Here is a 19,294-nt window from a genome sequence, read left to right on the forward strand (position 1 = left end):
AGAGGTCCTCTTATTACACTGTACCTGTTGGGCTTTCAGTTCTGTATAGAGGTCTTAATTGGAAACTGTACCTTGGTTATTGAGGGCTCTATACTAACTGTACTTGGTTTATTAGGGTCTCTATATTAACTGTACCTTGGTTAAGGGCTCTATACTAAAACTGTACTTGGTTATAGAGGAGTCTGTACTGTACCTTGGTTAATTGAGGGTCTATCTGTACCTTGTTATTGAGGGCTCTGTAACTGTACCTGGTTATAGAGGCTCTATATTAAACTGTATCTTGGTTATTGAGGGCTCTATATTAAGACTGTACTTGATTATTAGGGCTCTATATTAAACTGTACCTTGATTATTGAGGGCTCTATACTAAACTGTACCTTGGTTATTGAAGGCTCTGTATGTACCTTGGTTATTGAGGCTATATATTAACTGTACCTTGGTTATTGAGGCTCTATATTGAACTGTATCTGGTTATTGAGGGCTATATATTAACTGTACTTGGTTATTGAGGGCTCTATACTTAAACTGTACCTTGGTTTATTGAGGGCTCTATATTGAACTGTACCTTGGTTATTGAGGGCTCTATACTGTACTTGGTTATTGAGGGCTCTATATTGAACTGTACCTTGGTTATTGAGGGCTTGTACTATCCTTGGTTATAGAGGGCTTATATAAACTGACCTTGGTAATGAGGGCTATATTTAAACTGTACCTTGGTTATTGAGGGCTTCATATTAAACTGTACCTTGGTTATGAGGCTCTATATTGAACTGTACCTGGTTATTGAGGGCTCTATACTGTACCTTGGTATTGAGCTCTATATTTGAACTGTACTTGGTTATTGAGGCTCTGTCTATACCTTGGTTATAGAGGGTCCTATATTAAACTGTACCTTGGTTATGAGTGGCTATAATTGAAACTGTACCTTGGTTATTGAGGCTCTATATTGAACTGTACCTTGGTTATTAGGGCTCTATATTGAACTGTACCTTGGTTATTAGAGGTCTCTATATTGAACTGTACCTTGGTTTTGAGGGCTCTATATTAAACTGTACCTTGGTTATGAGGGCGTCTATATTAAACTGTACCTTGGTTAATGAGGGCTCTATATTAAACTGTACTTGGTTTATAGAGGCTCTATGATTAACTGTACCTTGGTTATAGAGGTCCTCTAATATTACACGTAACCTTGGTTATTGAGGGCTCTATATTAAACTGTACTTGGTTTATATGAGGGCTCTATATTAACTGTACCTTGGTTATAATGAGGGCTCTATATTGAACTGTACCATTTGGTTATAGAGTCTCTTATTAAGACTGTACTTCGGTTATTGAGGGCTCTATATTAAACTGTTACCTTGGTTAATTAGAGGGCTTCTATTAAACTGTACCTTGGTTAATGAGGCTCTATATTAAACTGTACCTTGGTTAATGAGGCTCTATATTAAACTGTACCTTGGTTATGAGGGCTCTATATTAAATGTACCTTGTTAATGAGGGCTCTATATTAAACTGTACCTTGGTTTATTGAGGGCTCTAATCCTAAACGTACCTTGGTTTTGAGGCTCGGACTTGGAGGGTGTCTGTGGAGATCATGTGACGGAAGCGGAATGGGTCCTTGTTTCAGACGAGACTGACGACACTCGATGGGAGCCACCTGAAGACACACAGACAGACCTTAATACCCCCAACAGACAGATACGGCCCCCAACAGACAGTACGGCCCCCAAGAAATGGACTAGGTAATGAAGGTACACTGAATAGGTATGGAAGGTAACCACTGGACTAGGTAGTGGAAGGTACACTGGACACGGTACGGAAGGTACACTGGACTAGGTATGGAAGGTCACGACTAGTTCCTGGACTAGTTATGGAAGGTAACACACTGTAGGAGGTACAGCAGACACTGGACTGTTATGGAAATAACACTGACCACTGACCTAGGTATGGAAGGTACATGACCCACTGGACTAGGTATGGAAGGTACCTGGACTAGTTATGGAAGGTACCACGGACTAGTTATGGAAGGTAACACTGAACTAGATATGGAAGGTACAACTGACCACTGGACTAGGTATGGAAGGTACCACTGGACTAGTTATGGAAGGTACCATGGACTAGTTATGGAAGGTAACCATTGGACCTAGGTATGGAGGTACCACTGGACTAGGTATGGAAGGTACCACTGGACTAGTTATGGAAGACCCACTGGACATTTGTTATGGAAGTAACCAACTGGACTAGTTATGGAAGGTACACTGACCAGTGGACTAGGTATGGAAGGTAACACTGGACACTAGGTATGGAAGGTACACTGACTAGGTATGGAAGGTACCCACTGGACTAGTTATGGAAGGTACCACTGGACTAGTTATGGAAGGTACCACTGGACTAGTTATGGAAGGTAACACTGGACTATTATGGAAGGTACCACTGACGACTGGACTAGTTATGGAAGGTACCACTGGACTAGTTATGGAAGGTACCACTGGACTAGGTATGGAAGGTACCATCTGGACTAGGTATGGAAGGTACACTGGACTAGTTATGGAAGGTAACCATGGACTAGTTTATGGAAGGTACCACTGGACTAGTTATGGAAAGTACCCACTGGACTCGGTATGGAAGGTACCACTGGACTAGGTATGGAGTACACTGGATAGTTATGGAAGGTACTGAACTAGGTTGGAAGGTACCATGACACTGGACTAGGTATGGAAGGTACTACTGGACTACGGTATGGACAGGTACCACTGGACTAGTTATGGAAGGTACCACTGGACTAGTTTATGGGAAGGTACCACTGCAAGTGGACTAAGTATGGAAGGTAACACTGGACTAGGTATGGAGGTACCACTGGACTAGGTATGGAAGGTACAACTGGACTAGTTATGGAAGGTACCACTGGACTAGGTATGGAAGGTAACACTGGACTAGTATGGAAGGTAACATGGACTAGTTATGAAGGTACACTGGGACTAGGTATGGAAGGTACCACTGGACTAGTTATGGAAGGTACCACTGACCCAGTGGATAGTATGGAAGGTAACACTGGACTAGGTATGGAAGGTACCACTGACTAGTTAGAGTAAACTGACTAGTATGGAAGGTACCACTGGACTAGGTATGGAAGGTACCAGACTGGACTAGTTATGGAAGGTAACACTGGATATGGAGCATCTAGTTATGGAAGGTAAACACTGGACTAGTAGGAAGGTAACACACTGGACTAGGTATGGAAGGTACCACTTGGACTAGTTATGGAAGGTACCAGCTAGTACTAGTTAATGGACAGGTAACACGACTGGACTAGGTATGGAAGGTACCACTGGACTAGATAGAAGGTAACACTGGACTTAGGTATGGAAGGTACCACGATAGATGAATAACACTGACTGTATTATGGAAGGTACCACTGGACTATATGAAGGTACCACTGGACACGCTATGGAAGGTACCATGTTGACTAGTTGATGGAAGGTCCACTGGACTAGTTATGGAAGGTAACCTGGACAGGTATGGACTAGATACCACTGGACTAGTTATGGAAGGTACTCACTGGCCGTGATCTAGTATGGAAGGTAACACTGGACTAGGTATGGAAGGTACCACTGACCCAGTGGACTAGTTATGGAAGGTACCAGTGGACTAGGTATGGAAGGTACCACTGGACTAGTTATGGAAGGTAACACTGACTAGTCTGGAAGGTACACTGACCACTGGACTAGGTATGGAAGGTACCACTGGTAATTGAAGGTACCACTGACGTCCAAGGCTAGGTTGGAAGTACCACTGGACTAGTTAGGAAGGTACCACTGGACTAGAGTAATGGAAGGTACCACTGGACTAGGTATGGAGGTACCACTGGACTAGATATGGAAGGTACCACTGACCCAGAGACTAGGTATGGAACGAGGTACCACTGGACTAGGTATGGAAGTAACACTGACCACTGGGCTAGTATGGGGTCACTGACTAGTATGGAAGGTAAACACTGGACTAGTTATGGAAGGTAACACTGACTAGGTATGGAAAGATACCACTGGACTAGTTATGGAAGGTACCACTGACCCAGTGGATCTAGTATGGAAGTACCACTGACCCATGGACTAGGTATGGAAGGTACCACTGACCGTGGACTGTTATGGAAGGTAACCACTGGACTAGGTATGGAAGGTACCAGTGACTAGTTAATGGAAGGTACACGGACTACGGTATGGAAGGTAAACTAGGTATGGAAGTGGTGCTTCAACAAAGCCAAATAAATTAGAACCACTTGATGGACATGGAATATCACTGGTAGGATTCAGAGAAACTATGGTTGAACGTTTMGTTGTGTTAAGAGATGGAACTTACCATTTTCTTCTTCTGCTTGGACCCATCCTTACACACAAACACCACGGCTGTTCTGAAGACTGAGCCATAAACAGGGTGATGAAAAAGGGGTTAGCAGAAAGATTTCAGTGTCTATGTAATACGTTTCAAATACATTAATAAACTACCATAATCCAGTATTATGTTAATTGGAGTGATCAGGCTTGCACTCAGTCCCAAATGGGCTGTGGTCAAAAATAGTGCACTATAACAGGAATAGGGGACACAGTCTATGTCATTACACAGAGTGGTACATGTATCCTTATGTAACAGATAGCCAGCTTCAGAGTGATCTAGAGAAGGTTCTAAGTAGCTTTGTCCTGTTCTAGAACTAGAACCCCATGAGCTACATGGTTCTGAGAGCTACATGGTTCTGAGAGCTACATGGTTCTGAGAGCTACATGGTTCTGAGAAAGCCATATCAGATGCACACTAGGTATTGTCCTTAACGTACTGAATGCAGCCAGTTGGGGGTCTTTCTTCCATTTGCCCAGGGAGGAGGGAGGGCTTGATCCAGGCTACGCTGGTGTGGAGCAGCAAGATCACCCATTCGACAGACGAACCTAGAACACACAACACAACCATTTACACCCATGTTACACCACCAAACAATGTTACAACATGTATACAAAACCACAGCCACTGTTACAGACAGCAAACCATGTCACACCCGATGTTACAACCTATCACCCATTTTTACAACACAACCATGTCTACACTCCATGTTACAAACACCCATGTTACACACAGCCACTGTTACAAGCACAGCCATGTTTACACCACACCCCATGTTTACACCCAGTTACAACACAAACCATTGTTACACCACAGCCCAAATTGTTACACCACAACCCATGTCTACACCCATGTTCAGACCAAGCCCATGTACACCACAAACACCATGTACACCCATGTTTACAGACACCACCCATGTTACACCACAACCATGTTACACCCATAGTTTACAACACAACCATGTTACACCCCAGCCATGTTACTTACCAACAGCCATGTTACACCCATGTTACCAACACGTCCATTGTTACAAACACAGCCATTGTTACACCATGTACAAACAACCATGTTACACCACAAACCATGTTACACCCAGTGTTTCTACGAACACAGCCATGTTACACCCAACCATGTTACACCCATTTTACAACACCTAGCTGTTCTACACCCACAACCAGTGATTACACCCATTGTTACAACACAACCATGCTTACAGCACACCCATGTCTACAGCAACGCCATGTTACACCACAGCCAATGTACAAAACACACACCATGTTACACCCACAACCATGTTACAACACAACCATGTTACAACACAACCATGTTACAGCACAACTGTTACAGCACAGCCAGGTACAGCACAGCCAGTGTTACACCACAACTCCAGTTACACCACACCATGTTCACACACACCATGTTCACAACCAGCATGTACTACAGACCATGTTACACAACAACCATGTTACAACACTGAAAAGCCATGTTACAACCATGTTACAACACAAGTTCATGTACCAACGACATGTACAACGCATGTTACACATACACGACAGCATCGTTACATCCATGTTACAAACACCATGTTATGCATAACAAGCCATGTAGACACAACCATATTTAACTACTACAAACACAACATGTATACATTTACAAAACAAACAATCACACGAATGTGTAACAGATGCATCCCTCAAATCTGAAAGTCATCATACCTTATTCCCTATTTAGTTGCACTACTTTAGACCGAGATGGCCCCATAGTACTTTAACAGAGTTGGCACCCTATTCCTATTTAGCCGCACTACTTTAGACAAAGCTATGGCACCACTATACTTTTATGCTACTTAAAATATGCCTTCAAAAAGATGCTCGTAGCAATAGGCGTGTAATATGACCAACACAGCACTGATACCAACAACACCAGCCTATGGAGAACATGAGGAAGACTTTCCAACACACTAGACCATCTGTCTTAGATACCCAAACATAAGAGACTTCCAACAACACCTGTCACATCTGTCTTATACCAATGAGACACTGAAGCATCTTATGACGCTAAGGAGACTATCCCAACAACACTGTACCTCTTTGTGGATAAAACGATAGGAGACTTCCAACATACACTGATAAGCCTCTTCTTGATACCACAGACACATGAGAACTCACACAACTGTACATCTGTCTTGATTACACAGAACATCAGACTTCCAACAACAACTGTACCTCATGTTTGATTACAGCAGAACACTAAGGAGACTTCCAACAACACTACCTCTGTTTGATTACCACAGAACATAAGGAGACTTCCAACAACACTGTACCTCTGTCTTGATACCACAGAACATAGGAGACTTCCAACAACACTACCTCTGTCTTGAATACCACAGAACATAAGGAACTTCCAACAACACGTGTACCTCTGTTCTTGATACCACAGAACATAAGGAGACTTCCAACAACACTGTACCTCTGTCTTGATACCACAGACATGAGAGGACTTCCAACAACACTGTACCTCTGTCTTGATACCACAGAACATAAGGAGACTTCCACAACACTGTACCTCTGTCTTGATACCCACAGAACATGAGGGAGACTTCCAACAACACTGTACCTCTGTCTTGATCACACAGAACATAAGGAGACTTCCAACAACACCTGTACCTCTGTCTTGATACCCACAGAACATAATAGACTATCCACAACACTACCTCTGCTATACCACAGAGACATGAGACAACACGTACCTCTGTCTTGATACCACAGAACATGAGAGACTTCCAACAACACCTGTACCTCTGTCTTGATACCACACGAACATAAGGAGACTTCCAACAACACTGCACCTCTGTCTTATACCACAGAACATGAGGAGACTTCCAACAACACTGTACCTCTGTCTTGATACCACAGAACATGAGGAGACTTCCAACAACAACACACCTCTTTTTTTGTCTCCACCTGCTCGCTATGAGCTGGTCAAACACCAACCCAACTCCTCGTGGATCTTCTGCATCTCATTGATGTGACTGGCCACCTTGTTCATGGCCTTCATAGCAACTGGACAGGAAGGAGAGAGAAGAGAAGAGGAACACTAATTATACTAAACCTAACCCTTCTGCATCCCATTGAAAAAAAAAAAAAAGGTTTAAAAAATGTAGATTTTATTGTCACATATATCCCCTCCCTCTCCCCCTCCCTCCCTCCCTCCTTCCTTCCCTCCCCCTCCCTCCCTCCCTCCTCACCTCCTCCCCCTCCCTCCCTCCTTACCATTCAGGTGATAGTGTTCCTCACTGTCAGGGTCAGTCAGTGAGTACAGCTCTCTCAGTAGCAGTGGGTACTTCAGGACTCTCTGGATAGGTTTGATCAGGTAGGACTCCAGGGTTGAGGAGTTGTTGCTGTTTAGGGTTCCTCTCTTCCAGAAACGCCTTGAAGTCTGCATCGGTCTTCGCTAGATGCAATGAGAGGGGATAGAGGGGGTTTAGACACGTAACCTCCAAACCTTTCAGAAAGAGCTGGACAATGATATAGATCCAACATAAAGAAGGCCCCTGACTGTCTGCTGTACGCATACTGTTATGATCCAACACAACATAACACACAACTAACAGATTTTTATCATTATGAGACAAAATGTAGACTTTTAAAACAGTTACGGAGTTTAATTGGCTGTGATAGGAGAACTGAGGACGGATCAACAACATGGTAGTTACTCCACAATGCTAACTTAATTGACAGAGTGAAAAGAAGGAAGACCTGATACAGAAAATAAAAAATATTCCAACAAGCAAAAAATGTGGCAGAGAAATTCACTTTTTGTCCTGAATACAAGGTGTTATGTTTGGGGAAAATACAATACATTACTGAGTACCACTCTCCATATTTTCAAGCATAGTGCTGGCTGCATCATGTTATGGGTATGCATGTAATCGTTAAGGACTGGGGAGTTTTTCAGGATAAAAAATACATTTAATGCAGCTAAGCACAGGCAAAATCCTAGAGGAAAACCTGGTTCAGTCTGCTTTCCACCAGACACTGGGAGATGAATTCACCTTTCAGCAGGACAATAACCCAAAACACAAGGTCAAATCTATACTGGCGTTGCTTACCAAGAGAACAGTGAATGTTCCTGCCTGAGTGGACAAGTTACAGTTTGAACTTAAATAAATCTGCATGAAAATCTATGGCAAGACTTCAAAATGGTTGTCTGGCAATAACAATAACAATGGGAAAATGTTGTACAATCCAGATGTGGAAAGCTCTTAGAGACCAGAAAGACTCACAGCTGTAATAGCTGTCAAACGTTTTCTAACATGCATTGACTCAAGGGCGTGAATACCTTATGTAAATGAGATATTTCTATACWCCATTTTGCACACATTGCTAAAAAAACATGTTTTCACTGTCATTAATGGAGTATTGTGTGTCGATGAGTGAAAGAGAGAAAAATCTATTTAATCCATTTTGAATTCAGGCTGTAACACAACAAAATGTGGAATAAGTCAAGGGGTATGAATATTTTCTGAAGTCACTGTACGACCAGGGCCCATAGGGACAGGTGAAAAGTAGGGCACTACGTAGGTAATACGCTGGCATGTGGGACACAAGCCCTCTGTAGTGCAGGGTGGAGAAGGTCAGGTCAGTGGAAACACCAGAGGTGCCAGGAAGGAATACTTCAGAGTCAAACTGTCATGTAACACACCCTTTATGAGCAGCTAGGGGACACACACACACACACAAACGAATACACACACCACGTGCGTTTAACTCACCCTTTACGAGCACCTTGGGGACCTTGGTGTGGCTGGCGCAGAACGCGCTGTAGATCTTTGTTTCTACCAGAAGCAACACTACTACCTGGGCCATGTTTATTATCAGAAGCAACACTACTACCTGGGCCATGTTTCTATCAGAAGCAAACACTACTACCTGGGCCATGTTTATATCAGAGCAACACTACTACCTGGGCCATGTTTTCTATTCAGAAGCAACACTACTACCCGGGCCATTTTCTACCAGAAGCAACACTACTACCTGGCCATGTTTCTACCAGAAAGCAACACATACTACCCGGGCCATGTTTCTATCAGAAGGCAACCTACCTAACTGGACCATTGTTTCTATCATGAAGCAACACTACCTACTGGGCCATGTTTCTATCAGAAGCAACACTTACCTACTGGGCCATGTTTATATCAGAAGCAACACTACTACCAGGGCCATGTTTCTATCAAACTTAACACTACCTACTGGGCCATGTTTCTATCAGAAGCAACATTACTACCTGGGCCATGTTCTATCAAAGCAACCCATACCTTACTGGCCACTGTTTCTATCTGAAGCAACCTTTACTACCCGCGGCCATGTTTCTTATCAGAAGCAAACACTACTACCCTGGGCCAAGTTGCTACCAGAGGCAAACAGTACCACCCGGCCATGTTTCTACCAGAAGCAACACTACCTATGGGCCATGTTTATATCAGAAGCCAACACTACTACCTGGGCCATTGTTTATATCAGGAAGCAAACACTACTACCTGGGCCATGTTTCTATCAGAAGCAACACTACTACCTGGGCCATTTATATCAGAAGCAACACTACCTTACCTGGGCCATGTTTCTATCAGAAGGCAACACTACTACCTGGGCCATGTTTATATCAGAAGGCAACACTACTACCTGGGGCCATGTTTTCTATCAGAAGCAACACTGACTACCCGGCCATGTTTTACTACCAGAAGCAACACTACTACCTGGGCCATGTTTCTATCAGAAGCAACACTACCTACTTGGCCATGTATATCAGAAGCAACCACACTACCAGGGCCATGTTTCTATCAGAACTAACCTACCTACTGGCCATGTTTCTATCAGAAGCAACATTACTACCTGGGCCATCGTTTCTATTCAGAAGCAACACTTAACCTACTGGGCCATGTTTCTATCTGAGCAACCTTTACTACCGGGCATGATTTCTATCAGAAGCAACAATACTACCTGGCCAATTTCTACCAGAGGCAACAGTACCACCCGGCCATTCTACCAGAAGCAACACTTACCTTACTGGGCCATGTTTCTATCAGAAGCAGACTACTACCTGGGCCATGTTTCTACAGAAGCCAACCTACTACCTGGCCATTTCTATTAGAAGCAACACTACTCCTGGGCCATGTTTCTACCAGAAGCAACACTACTACCTGGGCCATGTTTCTATCAGAAGCAACACTACTACCTGGGCCATGTTTCTATTAGAAGCAACACTACCTACTGGGCCAGTTTTTTACCAGAAGAACATACTACCTGGCCATGTTTCTATTAGAAGCAAACCACTACCTATGGGCCATGTTTTCTATCAGGAACTAACCACTACTAACTGGGCCATGTTTCTATAGAAGCAACCTACTACCTGGGCCATGTTTTCTACCAGAAAGCAAACCTAACTACCTGGGCCGATGTTTTCTATCTTGAAGCAACCTTACTACCCGGCCCATGTTTTCTACCAGAAGCAAAACCACTACCTACGGCACATGTTTCGACCAGAAAGCAACACTACTACCTGGGCCATGTTTTCTATCCAGAAGCAACCTTACTTACCCGGCCATGTTTCTACACAGAAGCAACACTACCTTACGGGCCATGTCTTCTACCAGAAGCAACACAACAAAAACAGAATTCTACAACACACATCGTTTAGTTAGTGTTGGGGTGCGCGTTAACCGACTTCCCCAAACATCTACTCAGATACCACCCTGCTCATTCACGCGGCTCGTAGCGCTGTTTGCCTGTTAGTTCTCGTATGCACTCGCCTTGCCCCACAATCCTAGAGCATAGTAACATTATGCCGGACCATCAACCTACTCAATATGACGAACACTCAGCTACATCACTAGACGACTACCATAAGTGCAGCAGATCCGTCGAGTCTTCCGACACGATACCGTATTACAATGCTCACTCCGTAGAATATCTAATGAGACACATGACCACTGATATATATCACCAGTCCCATTAAATTTCTCTCCAGTCAGAGACAACACTATACCTGGGCCCATGTTTCTATCAGATGCAACACTACTACCTGGGCCATGTTTCTATCAGAAGCAACCACTACTAACCTGGGCCATGTTTCTAAATCAGAAGCAACACTACTACCTGGGCCATGTTTCTACCAGAGAAAGCAAACACTACTACCTGGCCAGTTTCTATTCAGAAAGCCAACACTACTACCTGGGCCATGGTTCTATCAGAAGCAACACTACTACCTGGGCCAGGTTCAGCCAAAAGATGGACTGTTTCAGATTAGAAAATGTCTTAGAGAGAAGCTGATGTTGACGTCACTCTTAATCAGGAGACACGTGTTGCTTCTACATGGTACACGTGTCTGCTTTCTACATGGTACACGTGTTGCTTCTACATGGTAACGTGGGGTCAGGGAAGACCAGACGCTGAGCATCTCAAAGAGAAACTCGCTCTTACAAGTCTACCGATTTTGACATCTTCAATGGAGAGAAAACTATATTGAATTGGATTCAGATAGGTGTGTTGTAACTGTTTGCCAAGTAAATGACATTAACATACAGTATATTTGATACGAACGTGAGAGTAGAAGAAGATTCCCTAGGCCGGGTCTCAAACCCAGGACACCAGCATCAATCACCAACTCCCGAACCCACTGTTTACAATAAGGGATATCGTCAGGACATGTGCTTTTTAGGCCAGTATAGTTAGGCCTGTCCTGAATAACCCGAACCCCTCTCCCAGTATAGTTAGGCCTGTCCTGAATAACCCCTACCCCTCCTCCCCAGTATAGTTTAGGCCCTGTCCTGAATAACCCCTAACCTCTCCTCCCAGTATAGTTAGGCCCTGTCCTGAATAACCCCTAACCCCTCCTCCCCAGTATAGTTAAAGGCCCTGTCCTGAATAACCCGTAACCCCTCCCAGCTATAGTAGGCCTGTCCTGAATAACCCCTAACCCCTCCTCCCCAGTATAGTTAGGCCCTGTCATGAATAACCCCTAACCCCTCCTCCCCAGTATCAGTTTAGGCCCTGTCCTGAAATAACCCTACCCCTCCTTCCCAGTATAGTTAGGCCCTGTCCTGAATAACCCCTAACCCCTCCTCCCCAGTATATTAGCCCTGTCCTGGAATAACCCCTAACCTCTCCTCCCCAGTATAGTTAGGCCCTGTCCTGAATAACCCCTAACCCCTCCTCCCCAGTATAGTTAGGCCCTGTCCTGAATAACCCCTACCCCCTCTCCCTCCTGAATAACCTCTCCTCCCCAGTATAGTTAGGCCCTGTCGGGGATGGTTGGTTGGTGGAGACAGAGCACCAGATCATCAGTAAACATTTCCTAGTCCAGTAGGGTGAGGCCGGGTGCTGCAGACTGTTTTAGTGCCTCGCCAATTCATTGACGTAAATGCTGAAGAGGTGTGGGCTTAAAGCTGCATCCCTGTCTCACCCCATGGCCCTGAGGAAAGAAATCTGGGATTATTGCCAATTAAAATTCTCTCTCTACTCTCACTTCCCTCTCTCCTCCTCACTCCCTTCTCTCCTCTCACTTTCCCTCTTCTCCTCTCCACCCCCCCCTCTCTCTCCATACCTTTCTCTCTCTACCCTCTCTCCTCTCGATTCCTCTTCTCTCTCTACCTCTCCATCCATCCCTCCTCTTCGCTCTCTCTCTACATCTCTCCTCTCATCCCACCCTCTCTCGCTCCCCTTTCTCCTCTCCATCTCTCGTTTTCCCTCTTATCACCCTCTGTCCCTCCCTCTTATCTCTCTCCATCTCTCTCCTCTCATTTGTCTCTCACTCCGTCTGTCTCTCTCGTTCTCGCTCCTCTCCATCCATCACCATCCATCTCTCTCTCTACCTCTCTCTCTACCTCTCCCATTCTTCTTCTGCTCTCTCTCTACCTCTCTCTCTCTTGCCCTCTCTCTTCTACCTCTCTTCTCTCTCTCTACCTCTCTCTTTTGCCTCTCTCTCTTCTACCTCTCTCTGTAGAGTACAGAGCAGGTTGCAGCATTCTGCCGCAGTCTCCATGATATGAATCCGTCCGAGTGTGCCACGACCTCCTCGCCCCCACCCTGGACTCGCACTTCCGTCCCCCTGCCACCGGCACCGCAGCCGCCAGCTCTCCGACGCGACAAGCTACGCAAAAGCGAATCTGTGAGCTAGTGCGACGGAACGCGGCCTATGTCAAAGTCAGTCAAACAGTAGTTACTACATCTCTGCTGTGTGGGGGTGATTTGTGGGGGGGGGGGGGGGAGAAGGGTGGTGTTTGTGGTCATAACTGGGTTATAGAATATAGAAAAGTAATACATTTATTGTATTTAACTGGGTTACAAAGAAAACTCTGAGAAATCAAATACATTATATAACTCAATACATATGTAATCTGATCTAACTAGAAACAGATCACAAATATACAGTCGGGGAGAACAAGTATTTTGATTACACTCCGATTTGCAGGTTTTTTTCCTACCTTACAAAGCATGTAGAGAGTCTGTAATTTTATCATAGTACACTTCAACTTGTGAGAGACGGAATCTAAAACAAAAATCCAGAAAATCACATTTGTAGATTTTTAAGTTAATTCATTAGCATTTATTGCATGCACATAGTATTTTGATCACCTACCAACCAGTAAGGGAATTCCAGCTCTTCACAGACCTGTTAGGACTCTGGAGCCAGTTGAAACGCGTTTCTGGAGTGACGGATGCCAGAGAAATGCTACCTGCCCCAAGCATCTGTGTGCTAACTGTTTAAAGTTTGGGAGGAGGAATAATGGTCTGGGCTGTTCATGGTTCGGGCTAGGCCCCTTAGTTCCAGTGAAGGAAAATCTAACGCAACAGCATACAATGACATTCTAACGATTCGATCCTGTGGCTTTCAACTTTGTGGCAACAGTTTCGGGAAGCCCTTCCTGTTTCAGCATGACAATGTCCCCGTGCACAAAGCGAGGTCCATACAGAAATGGTTTGTCGAGATCGGTATTTGGAAGAACTTGGCTGGCTCACAGAGCTCTGACCTCAACTCCATCGAACACATTTGGGATGAAGTTGGTACGTTCGACTGCGAGCCAGCCTAATCACCCAACATTCAGTACCCAACCTTACTAATGTGGTGAATGGAAGCAGTCTCCACAGCAATGTCTCCAACTCTAGTGGAAAGCTTCCCAGAAGAGTGGAGCTGTTATAGCAGCAATCGTTCCAACATCTAGTGGAAAGCTTCCAGAAGAGTGGAGGCTGTCTATTAGCAGCAATGTTCCAACATCTGTGGAAAGCCTTCACCAGAAGTGTGAGAGGACTGTTTATAGCAGCATGTTTCCAACATCTAGCTGGAAAGCCTTCCCAGAAGAGTGGAGTGCGTATAGCAGCAATGTTTCCAACAGTCTAGTGGAAAGCCTTCCCAGAAGAGGGAGCTGTTATAGCAGCAATGTTCCAATATCTAGTGGAAAACGCCTTCCCAGTAAGAGTGGACGGCTTTATAGCAATGTTCCACATCTAGTGGAACAGGCCTTCCCAAGAGCTGGAGGCTGTTATAGCAGCAATTTCCAACATCTAGTGGGAAAGGCCTTCCCAGAAGAGTGGAGGCTGTTATACCAGCAAATGTTCCAACATCTAGTGGGAAAGCCTCCCAGAAGAGTGGAGGCTGCTATAGCAGCAAAGGGGGACCAACTCCATTATCTAATGCCCGTGGATTTTGGAATGAGATGTGTCGACGAGCAGGTGTCCACATACTTTTGGTTCGTTGTAATGTATTTATCTGATCTAAGTTAGAAAACAGAGATATCTTACAGAGATATCATAACGAGAGATATCTTAACAGAGAATCATACATACATAACAGAGATATTCATAACAAGATCAAGATATCATAACAGAGAATTCTAACAGAGATTATCATAAACAGAGATACTTACGAATATTACAGAGATTATTCTAACAGAGATATTATAACAGAGATATCTTAACAGAGATATTTCTTAACAGAGAATATTCATAACAGAGATATCTTACACAGAGATATCTTAACAGAGATTATAACAGAGATTAAACAGAGATTATCCTTAACAGATATATCATAACAGAGATATCATAACGGAGATATCATAACAGAGATATCATAACCAGAGATTATCATAAACAGAGATATCATAAACAGAGACATAAGATATCATTAACAGAGATATCATTAACAGAGATATTCTTTACAAGAGATATCTTACCAGAGATATCTTACGAGATATCTTACAGAGATAGTCTTACACAGAGATGTCTTAACAGAGATGATCTTACCAGAGTATCTTACCAAGATTCTTTACAAGATATCTTGAGTACTCCAGAGATATCTTAACAGAGATATCTTACCAGAGATATCTTACCATGAGAATATCTTACCAGAGATATCTTACCAGAGATGTTCTTACCAGGATATCTTACCAGAGATGTCTTAACAGAGATGTCTTAACAGAGATATCTTAACAGAGATATCATTAACAGAGAATATCTTAAACAGAGATATCTTAACAGAGATATCTTAACGAGATATCTTAAACAGAGCATATCATAACAGAGATATCTTAACAGAGATGTTCTTACCAGAGATTCTTACCAGAGATGTCTACCAGAGATATCATAAACAGAGATATCTTACCAGAGATATCATAACAGAGATATCATAACAGAAGATATCATAACATGAGATATCATAACAGGAGATATTTCTTAACAGCAGAGATATCTTACCAGAGATATTCTTAACAGAGATATCTTACCAGAGATATCATAACAGAGATATCATAACCAGACGATTATCATAACAAGATATCATAAACAGAAACACCAGAATATCTTAACAGAGATATCTTAACAGAGATATCTAACAGAGATGTCATAATTACTTCAAACAAACTCAGTCAGTGTGGAGACCCTAGAGAATAAAGGATGTATATATTTCCATATAGATCAGGAACAGTGTTATTTTTATTCAACACTGGTTGCGTTGCCAGTTGTTTATAGTATCAGCTTGATGACCTTAATGGACTATGGTTGTGCATAAGAGATGTAACACAGGTGTTTTAAGCCAGAGTGTTTTCTATTCTTCCCTCTCCGTGTGTTACATATCCATGAGATGCATCTTACCACCCCAACTCACCGGCTGGCGTGTGTGTGTGGTGCGTGTGGCGTGTCTTGCGGCTGTCGCGTGTGCTGTGTGTGTGTGTGTGATGGTGTGTGTGTGGAGTGTGTGGTGTGTGTGGTGTTGTGTGTGTGTGTGGTGTGTGTGTGTGTGTGGTTGTGTTGTGTGTGTGTTCGCTGTTCAGTGTGTGTGTGTGCGTGCTTTGTCTACCATCCCATTCAATGGGTTGTTAGAAGTGTGTAGGTCCAGCACCTTAATCAAATCGAATTCACTCTTTTTGCTTGCAGATGATCTCACATTGCTCATCGGGAGGTACTTAACCCACGCAGAAGGAAGACGTGCCTCAGCAGGATGAGGTATGATACACGTGAGAGGGGGAGAGATACTGACGTGCCTCACTCAGGATGAGGTATGATACACGGTGGAGAGGGGAGATACTGACGTGCTCATCAGGATGAGGTATGATACACGGTAGGAGAGGGAGAGATACTGACGTGCTCAGTCAGGATGAGGTATGATACACTGTAGAGAGGGAGAGATACTGACGTGCTCACTCAGGATGAGTATGATACACTGTAGGAGAGGGAGATACTGACGTGCCTCACTCAGGATGAGGTAGATACACAGGTAGGAGAGGGAGAGATACTGACGTGCCTCACTCAGGATGAGGTATGATACACGTAGGAGAGGGAGAGATACTGACGTGCCTACTCAGGATGAGGTATGATACCGGTGGGGAGGGAGAGATACTGACGTGCCTCCGGTCAGGATGAGGTATGATACACGGTGGGAGAGGGAGAATACTGACGTGCCTCATCAGGATGAGGTATGATACACGTGGAGAGGGAGAGATACTGACGTGCCTACTCAGGATGAGGTATGATACACTGGTGGAGAGGAGATACTGACGTGCCTCACTCAGGATGAGGTATGATACACGTGGAGAGGGAGATACTGACGTGCCTCACTCAGGATGAGGTATGATACACGGTAGGAGAGGGAGAGATACTGACGTGCCTCACTCAGGATGAGTATGATACACGTAGGAGAGGGAGATACTGACGTGCCTCACTCAGGATGAGGTATGATACACTGTATGAGAGGGAGATACTGACTGTGCTCACTCAGGATGAGGTATGATACACGGTAGGAGAGGGAGAGATACTGACGTGCCTCACTCAGGATGAGGTATGATACAACGGTAGGAGAGGGAGAGATACTGACGTGCTCACTCAGGATGAGGTATGATAACACGGTAGGAGAGGAGAGATACTGACGTGCCTCATCAGGATGAGGTATGATACACGGTGGGAGAGGGAGAGATACTGACGTGCCTCATCAGGAGAGGTATGATACACGGTGGGAGAGGGAGAGATACTGACGTGCCTCACTCAGGATGAGGTATGATACACTGTAGGAGAGGGAGATACTGACGTGCTCACTCAGGATGAGTATGATACACGTAGGAGAGGGAGATACTGACGTGCCTCATCAGGATGAGGTATGATACACCGGTAGGAGAGGGAGAGATACTGACGTGCCTCACTCAGGATGAGGTATTGATACACTGGTAGAGAGAGGGAGATACTGACGTGCTCACCAGGATGAGGTATGATACACTGTATGGAGAGGGAGATACTGACTGCCTCACCAGGATGAGGTATGATACACGGTAGGAGGAGGGAGAGATACTGACGTGCCTCACTCAGGATGAGGTATGATACACGGTAGGAGAGGGAGAGATACTGACGTGTCCTCACCTCAGGATGAGGTTATGATACACGGTAGGAGAGGGAGAGATACTGATGCTGCCTTTTTTAAATTTCTTAGCAAAACATTTTTTAACGTAGAATGGCTGTTGCGTAATCATGTACAGACTGTGCTGTGTGCTGAGAGAGAAGAGAGACTAGGAGTTTTAAAAAGAGAGAACACACAGGATAACTATACGGCTGTGAGACTGTGATGTTGATGGAACCAAGATGGTTTTAGTCTTTTAATAGGATCGCCTCACTTCAACACCCTCACTATTGCGGCCCAAATGGCTCCCTATCTCCTATCAAGTGCACTACTTTGACCAGGCCCTATGCACCCTATTCCCTATGTAGTGCACTACTTTTGACCAGGCTCTTAAAGCTCTCATCAAAAGTAGTGCACTATATAGAGAGAATATGATGCATTTGGGATGCAGCCCCCTTCCTCACTGTAATTGGGCACTTGAGTTGTAGTTTGTTGATATATTGTGAATAATATATTTCCCTCTTTCCTTTTGTGCGGCTTCCAGCTGGACATTCTGGTTGGGAACCTGCCTGAGATGGTGCAGTTCCAGGTGGAATTCCTTAAGACTCTAGAAGACGCACCAGATTGGTTCCAGACCTGGAGAAGCTGGAGAGTGTGGACCAGTTCAAGGTACAAAATAACAGCCTGCCTAGAATTACAAAATAACAGCCTGCCTAGAATTACAAAATAACAGCCTGCCTGGATCGGCAAAATAGCAGCCTGCCTGGATCGACACAATAACATACTGCCTAGAATTTAAAAATATACAGCCTGCCTGGATCGGCAAAATATACAGCCTGCCGGGAACGGCAAAATATACAGCCTGCCTGGAACGAGGACAGAAATCTATCAACAGACTGTCAAACCTTCATCTACCATTTTTAACTGTCCGCCGCTACCAAAAACACACTGTGTAACCACGACTCTCTCCTCTCCTCAGAAAATCCTCTTCTCTCTAGAGGGTCCTTACCTGTACTATGCAACCGGTTTC

The 19,294-nt window shown here is 44.3% G+C and overlaps 1 long non-coding RNA gene and 1 pseudogene across 1 annotated transcript; one reads left to right on the plus strand and one right to left on the minus strand.

The window, feature by feature from the left end:
• Positions 1-9,257, minus strand: part of LOC112074578 (rho guanine nucleotide exchange factor TIAM1-like) — a 16,939-nt pseudogene extending 7,682 nt beyond the window's left edge.
• Positions 9,258-18,213: 8,956 nt separating this feature from the next.
• LOC112074577 (uncharacterized) lies at positions 18,214-19,293 on the plus strand. The gene is made up of 3 exons (XR_002894769.2): positions 18,214-18,242; positions 18,809-18,933; positions 19,244-19,293. It is a non-coding gene; the product is annotated as an uncharacterized lncRNA (long non-coding RNA).
• The last annotated feature ends 1 nt before the right edge of the window (position 19,294 follows it).

Source organism: Salvelinus sp. IW2-2015, unplaced genomic scaffold (genome assembly GCF_002910315.2).
Source record: "Salvelinus sp. IW2-2015 unplaced genomic scaffold, ASM291031v2 Un_scaffold2692, whole genome shotgun sequence".
Lineage (NCBI taxonomy): Eukaryota > Metazoa > Chordata > Actinopteri > Salmoniformes > Salmonidae > Salvelinus > Salvelinus sp. IW2-2015.